Genomic DNA, 7,674 nt, shown 5'->3' with positions numbered 1-7,674 from the left:
ATGGGCCGAATGGCCTTCTTCTGCACTGTAACGATTCTGCGATTCTGTGAGGTAAATCCTGTCCACAAAAACCAGGACAAATCTGATCCAGCCAATTACCGCCCCGTTAGTCTACTGTCAGTAATCAGCAAAGTAATGGAAGGTGTCATCAACCATGAAGCACTTACTCACAAATAATCTGCTAACTGATGCTTAGTTTGGGTTCTGCCAGGACCACTTGGCTCCAAACCTGATTATAGCCTTGGTCTAATCATGGACCAAAGAGCTGAATTCCAGAAGTGAGAGTGACTGCCTTGCAGCATCAAGGCAGCATTGACCAAGCGTGGCATCAAGGAGCCCTAGTAAAATTGAAATCAATGGGAATCACTGGTTGGAGTCATACTTAGCACAAAGGAAGATCGTGGTGGTTGTTGGTGGCCAATCATTTCAGTCCCAGGACATTGCTGCAGGAGTTCCTCAGGGCAGTGTCCTCGGCCCAACCATCTTCAGCTGACCTTTCTTCCATCATAAGGTCAGAAGCGGGGATGTTTGCTGATGATTGCATAGTGTTCAGTTCCATTTGCAATTCCACAGATAATAATGTAGTCAGTGCCTGCACACAGCAAGACCAGGACAACATTCAGGCTTGGACTAATAAGTAGCAAGTAACATTTGCGGCACACAAGTGCCAGGCAATGACTATCTCCAATAAAAAAGAAAATAACCAACACCCCTTGATATTCAACAGCATTACCATCGCTTAATTCCCCACCATCAAGATCCTGGGGATCACCATTGACCAGAAGCTTACCTGAACCAGCCATATAAATACTGTAACTACAAGAGTAGGTCAGAGGTTGGAAACTCTGCAGTGAGTATCTCACCCCCTTACTGTCCAATGACTTTCCAGCATCTACAAGGCACAAGTCAGGAGTGTGATGGAATACTCTCCTGGATGAGTGCAGCTCCAACAATCCTCAAGAAGCTTGATATTTTCCAGAACAAAGCAGCCCACTTGATCTGCACCCCTCCACCACCTTAAACATTCACTCCCCCACCACCGATGCACAGTGGCTGCAGTGTGTACCATCTACAAGATACACTGCAGAAACTCGCCAAGGCTCCTTCAACAGCCCCTTTCAAACCCAGGACCTCTACCACCTGGAAGGACAAGGGCAGCAGGCGCATGGGAACACCACCATCTGACTCAGAACTATTTTGCCGTTCCTTCACTGTCAGTGGGTCAAAACCCTGGAACTCTCTCCTTACCAGTACTGTGGGTGTACTTACATCACACAGACTGCAGCAGTTCAAGAAGGTGGTGGGAAGGGCAGTTAGGGATGGGCAATAACTGCTGTCCTTTCCAGCGATGCCCACATCCCATCAATGAATTTTTAAAAAACTTTCATAGAGCTTTGTAGCTTAAGTGGGTACATAAAACAGGTAATAATGCAAACTGTGATCATTTGGAAACAGTGAAGCCTGTCTCAATACTGGCTTTAAACCTGATAGGATCAAATATTTCTCAAGCCATATGAATAAGTAAATAGGAGTTGAGTGTCTGATATAAGGAATCAAAAACAATATGTTAAGAAATGTGTACCTCTGCAATCAATCATTTCAAAATTCCTGAGGATCAATTCCATACCTAATATACTTGCATGCCTGTCTTCATTTACATTATTTAGTTGTTACACTTGTTTCCAATTAAGACAGGTTCCCACCAGCAACAGCTGAACAAGCAAAAAAACCCACCACCTCTTTCATTATATCAGCCTTTCTTCAGCTTAATTACTGTTGAAGTCCTGGATTATTAAATTAGTTTTTCCAGCTCATTCTGAAATCTTGAGGAAATTATCTAAAAATCATGAAATCAATTCCCTTACGCTCTTTTGATCCTTTTTTTTTGTTTCAGAGAGGGATGGGCAAACAAGTGCAGACCGTTCAAAAGTGTGCACCACTAGACTGCTCGGCAGCCTTCTATCGCCTTTGTCGACCATCTGGGTCAATTTCCTTCCAAGTAAATGAAATGCAAATAAAAATTCCAGCAGTTTTTCAGCTGCAGGGTGCCTAACTGATTAGCATAACAGAAGCTCAGAGCTGAGGCCTGACCCTGTGCACTTCCCCTCAATCTCATTAAGTTGTAACTCTACCGTGGCCACATTCATGGTGTTTATTGACGCTGAAAGGCGTCTTTATCCAAAACTAGCTAAATTCACATTCAGAGTTTACTTGGAAACCTTGCTTGCTGTATGTCTACGTGAAAGTAAAGCTATTGTCACAACTAGCGTGTCCTGCTGATTCTTAGAAAACTCTGGATTTCAGAGTCCTCTGTGTCACACAGCAAACTCTAAAATGGCTTAGCAAAGGTACCTACAGCTGATTATTTCTAAACAATTGTTTCTGTAAATTTCTGTAGTTGATTTTTGATTACTTTTCAATTTGTATTTTCTTCAGATATATAATAGATATCAGGGAGTGAACTATAAGTATACTGAACAGAGCGGGGAGAAATTCAGATGGCATCATAAAAGTGTGAGGCTAGTTTATAAACTACCTTTGAAGCCTACTATTGAGTTATAGTTTACAACATAGAAAGATAGGAGCAGGTGTCGATCATTTGGTCCATTGAACTTTCCTTTCCCTGCCCTTCCCTTTTGGTTAATCATGGTACCACTATTCTCTTTATTCCAATTCCCTGCCTGTTTTCCCTTATCCATTTTAGGGTTGCCAAATCTGGTTGGAGGTATTCTCGGAAGTTTAATCACATTATATCAGATCATAGAATGTCTGATCATGTGACATTTGCAAATGTTACTGCATTTACCTTATAAATGTTGGGCCGACTGTAATTGAGTGTCTTTGCTTGTGGTTTCATGCCAGCAGCTGTTGTACCAAAAACCAGGCCATCTGAGATCAAATGGAGAGCAGGGAATGGGGGAAATAAAAGGTGTGGAAGGATTCGCAGGGAAAACCCAGAGGTGGAAGGAACTTTGATTGCAGCAGTAACGAATAGTCACTCACTGAAATTGCACCAATAACTAATAGCAATACTGGTAACACACAGATTTCCCCAATAACCAACAATAATACAACAACTCACTAGTAATAATATTGCTGTTATTCACCCTGTAACTACAGTCAAAAGCCCCCGTACTGCACAAAGTACAGGCAGGCCCCTGCCCCCTCCTCCCCCCACCCCCATCCCAGTCAATACCACTTTTAACAGGCCCATCTCCTTTCACCTTGGACTGTGGTTTGGACTCAAGTTCTGCTTGGAGGTGACAACTCCGAACTGGGAGCCTCTGACAAAGCCAATCCATACTTGGACACCACCTATCAAAACCAGCCAGCACAGACCCACCTGAACAAGCCACATCGTACTAAACTGAGCTCAGCACCAACATTTCTAAACCATTGGACTCACTCGATAAAATAGAAATTTCTTAGATTCATGGAAAATATAGCAAAGCAGCAGACTATTCGAATTCTTGTACCTATGCCTTTGCTAGTGCTTCAACTGGAGCCCTCTCCTAAATCCTCATTTCCCCCAAGATCCTTTTACCCATTCTGTTTTAGATGACATTCTACATTTTGCCACAGTGTGATGCATCCCTCAGTGCAAAAACCTTCTTCTCTCTTTCCTCTCTTGGTTATTCCAGTGAGAATCCTTGGTCGACATCACTTTGCTCCCCATTCATCCACTAGTGAAAACAATCTTTCACTATTTACTCACTGTAAAGTCCCTAGGTTTCACACACCTCTTTACTGGCTGGTCCTCTCCACACTTCTCCCACTCACCATGTTGCTGCTGCTGTTCTTGGCTCTGCAGAAAATGCCGGGTCCTATGCCCATCAAATTATGCATTATCCCTCTCCGCAATCCCCTAACCCCCACCTTAGCCCATATCTTCCTGATCCTAAGTCTCCCTTTCTCCCAAGCCTCATTCCTTACCAATCCAATCCCCAATCATTCATTCCATTCCATTCCCCCAAGTCCAAGCTCTCTAGTCCTGATTCACCTAACCCTATCCCACACAGTTCCTGCTCTGGCTCTCTCCCCGAACCAGGGACAGCGCTCTGTGTCAGCAGTGCTGACATGGAGTGGGGTTTGTGGCAAGATAATTGTGGCTGCTTGTAACAGTGCCCATAAGATGCATGTCCCATTCTGGGAGACTCTCAGACTATCTAGGAGGGTTGACAAAACTAATCCACATTCTAACAATGACAACTGATAAGCAGCTTTAATATTTTAAAAAAATCCCAAGGCACTTCAGAAATATAAACAAAACATGGATGCCGAGCCAAAGAAAGAGATGTGAGGAGTGACCAAAGCCAAGAGCCAGAGAGATTCAGGATGCAAACTGTAGAGTGTAGGTAACTGAAGGTGTGGTCACCAATGGTGAGGAAAAGGGAGAAGCAATGCACAGGAAGCCAGAGTTAGTTGAATAGACTGTTCTGGGGTGTTACATGTTACAGAAGGAGAGTCAAGGCCATGAAAGGAATGAAACATGAGGAACAGCATGTTAAATTTGAGCCATTAATGGACCAGGTACCATTGTAGGTCAATGATGAATGAGCAGCACTTGGTGTAGGATATCATATGGACAGCAGAGTTTGGATGGACTCAAGTTTACAGAAAGAGGTGGATGAGAGCGTGAATGGCTAGATCTGTATTGGAACAGTCAAATCTGGAGGTAACAAAGGTATGGATGAAGGTTTCAGCAGTAGCTGAGCTTGTATAGGGGTGGAGAAAGGTGGTATTACTAAAGTGATAGAGGTTGGAAGCTCACCTTTGAATTGAATTGGATGCTAAGATTCTGAACAGTTTCATTCAGTCTGAGGCAGTGGTCGGGGAGGGGAATGGAATCGGTGGTGAAGATACTGGCCAGGATTTTATGGGCGCCCTGAGGTGGGTTAGGAGGTGAGGGGTGTGGGGGGGGGAGGGCATGAAGTATTGCGATAGGTGGTAGGGGGCAGAGGGCCCGTTGCCTCCTCGTCGCCAAGCAATCTTCCCGGGGTGGGATAAGCCAACGACAGCCTTCCTGCCCAGAGGCCAATTGAGGCCCTTAAGTAACCTATTAACAGCCAATAAAGGGCCTCTTCCCACCATTACCAGTGGCAGGGGAGGGGCCTCTACCACGCGGGGAAGATGCCTTGTAGCACGAAAAGGCAGAGTCAGGCTTTCCCCCACTTTTCTGGTTGGATGCCAGGAACCCTGCCTCCAGCACAAAATCCAGCCCACTGAGTTTGTGTTGGGGTCAGACTTCCAAATGCTTAACTGGAGGAAACTTCACTTTCCAGGACTAGATGTCGGACAAGTAGTCTGACAACACAGAGGTAGTGGAAGGATTGAGAGAGCTGGTGGAGAGGTAGAGCTGAGTGCAATCAGTATACATGTGGAAGTTACCCCCCTGTTTATGGATGATGACACCAAGGGGCTGAGTTTAGATGACAAAGGTGCCAAGAATAAAAACATGAGTGGCTCAACAAGTAATGGTGTGGAGCAGGATAATACCCTGGCTACAATCAGTTAAGTAGGAGCAGAGTCAGCTGAGAGCTGTGCCGCTGAGCTGGACTTGAAGAGAAAATTGGAAATATATTTGAAACAGAGGAAGTTGCAGGGATTTTGGGAGAGTGGAATTACTCTAGCATTTTGGATTGCTCCAGCAAAATGCCAGCTCAGTCAAGATAAGCCAAATGATCTTCTATAATGTAAATTTCTATGGTTGCTCACTTTACTTACCTTATAACAACATAAGAATGGATTGTACCATTAAGGAAAACTTCAAAGAAAATTGAAAATTGATCAAAAGCTGTTCCCTGGTTATTTTATATAGTACTGATTGTGGTATGTTATGTGCATGTTACATGCAGTTATGTACTTAATTGTCAGCAAAAGGCCTACTCACTAACTTTCTGTTGCAGCCCATAATCCCAATATCTCTCTATAGCATTATGTAAAGTCCTGTACCTAGCATGTGACCAGCACATTTTGTTACAGGTGCAAAGCTAGAAAAAGAGAAAGAAAACCATGCTTTTATGTGGATTGTTCTGACCAAGAGCCTGGCATTTCACAATAATTTACTGCCCACTAATTTACCTCAGGAATTTACAAGCAGCTATCACTATCACGAAAAACTTAAGCAGTGGCCTTAAAGGGACAGGGCAGATGAGTCGTAATAGATTACAGCTTTGCTCCAGATCCCAAAGTACCCCCGAGTAATACGTAAAATCTACTATTTTACAGATCTATACAATATATTTAAAATCTTACATCGGCATGCACTTCCCATCTAAAAGCAAGTCGTACTTTCCGGTGTGATGGCTCACTTTTGTGTCAGCTTTGATTACAAATTCCTCTATCCATATAATGGTAATTATCATCACAGCCCTTATCCTGCTGTGATTACACTGTCCCCCACATTAGCACCTCAGTATTGTATCGCCCAGTTCCTCAGTCTGTACTGCAGAGATACTCCTATCAACTATATTTCTGTTTCCCAAATGATCATCAGTTTTACTAAAAAAAATAAAATAAAACATTATGTAAAGAAAGGACAGAATTGGCTTTGACCAATCTCACCACATGCCCCTCCCCTTTCTTGTGCAATACCATGAGAGGTTAACTAGTAAATATATATTTTTTTAAATCCTTGAATTCACAGTGAATAGAAAGTCGAAGACACATGGAGCAGCATGCCTGGAGAGGCTCATAGCTAAAGGGATGATGGGCTTCAATAGCATTACCAACTCTGGCTGGACATATTCCTGGAGGTTTCATCACATGATTGCCTGCCTCCAACTGCCCTGCTCATACACTCTTGCCATTGGCCACCTGATATGTTCATACTTGTGATGCATGCCTTCCCACTCCAATCAGAAAGCAGACCGACTCTTTGTTACCCAATTGGATGATTCTGCACTGCTTGTCAAACATCTCTTCTTCCCCACTTCTTATATTTTTATAACTAATTAACAAAAGCGCTTAAAGACTTTTTTTAAAGAAGCAATTTTCTTTATTGCCCCTATGATTTTTCTCCTGCGCAAGGGGCAGGACGATATCATGTTAAGTAGGAGCAGAATCAGGTGAGAGCTGTGCCACAGAGCTGGACAATGGAGGAGTGACCTTGGAGGAGTATGGTGCAGCCAACCATGTCAACCATGATCACTTCTCGGCCTTTTGGTTAAGATCAAATGTAGTATCTGTTCTTATCAGTGCTTACTTGGTTGAGAAGAAACCATGATCATTGCCTTTTGATCCTGGGTAGGCTTTGAGTAAAATGGCTATAACCAATCTTCGAGATTCGGGCCAGGGAGCGCGCAACACCGTTCGGGTGGTTGTGAAGGACAAGGAAGGAGATGCACCGGTCGATCGCACCTTCTTCATCAAGAGGATCCTCCTCGAGTGCTGCGGATTTCAAGCTACGGACGTCTTCTGCCTGCAGGATTTCCCCAGCAGTGGATACTTCGACGTGACGTTCCGGAACGTGGCGGGATGCATCAAGTTCCTGAAGGCGTTCAAGGAGAAAGGGGACCGGGAGCCACTGTCGATCCTCACAGCGGAGCCACTCTTCACGCTTCCGTCACAACGGGACCGGGTGGTGACGTTTCACCTCTACAACCCCCATGTTCCGGTGGTGGATGTACTCACCTTTCTCGCCAGGTACGTCGAGAAGGCCGGCAGCAGCACTGA

The 7,674-nt window shown here is 44.2% G+C and overlaps 1 pseudogene; it reads left to right on the top strand.

The window, feature by feature from the left end:
- Positions 1–7,145: 7,145 nt before the first annotated feature.
- LOC137371626 (U2 spliceosomal RNA) lies at positions 7,146–7,276 on the top strand (annotated as a pseudogene).
- Positions 7,277–7,674: the final 398 nt, after the last annotated feature.

Source organism: Heterodontus francisci, chromosome 6 (genome assembly GCF_036365525.1).
Source record: "Heterodontus francisci isolate sHetFra1 chromosome 6, sHetFra1.hap1, whole genome shotgun sequence".
Lineage (NCBI taxonomy): Eukaryota > Metazoa > Chordata > Chondrichthyes > Heterodontiformes > Heterodontidae > Heterodontus > Heterodontus francisci.
The sequence above is the reverse complement of the archived record's forward strand: the minus strand, read 5'-3'. Positions and strand labels throughout refer to the sequence as shown.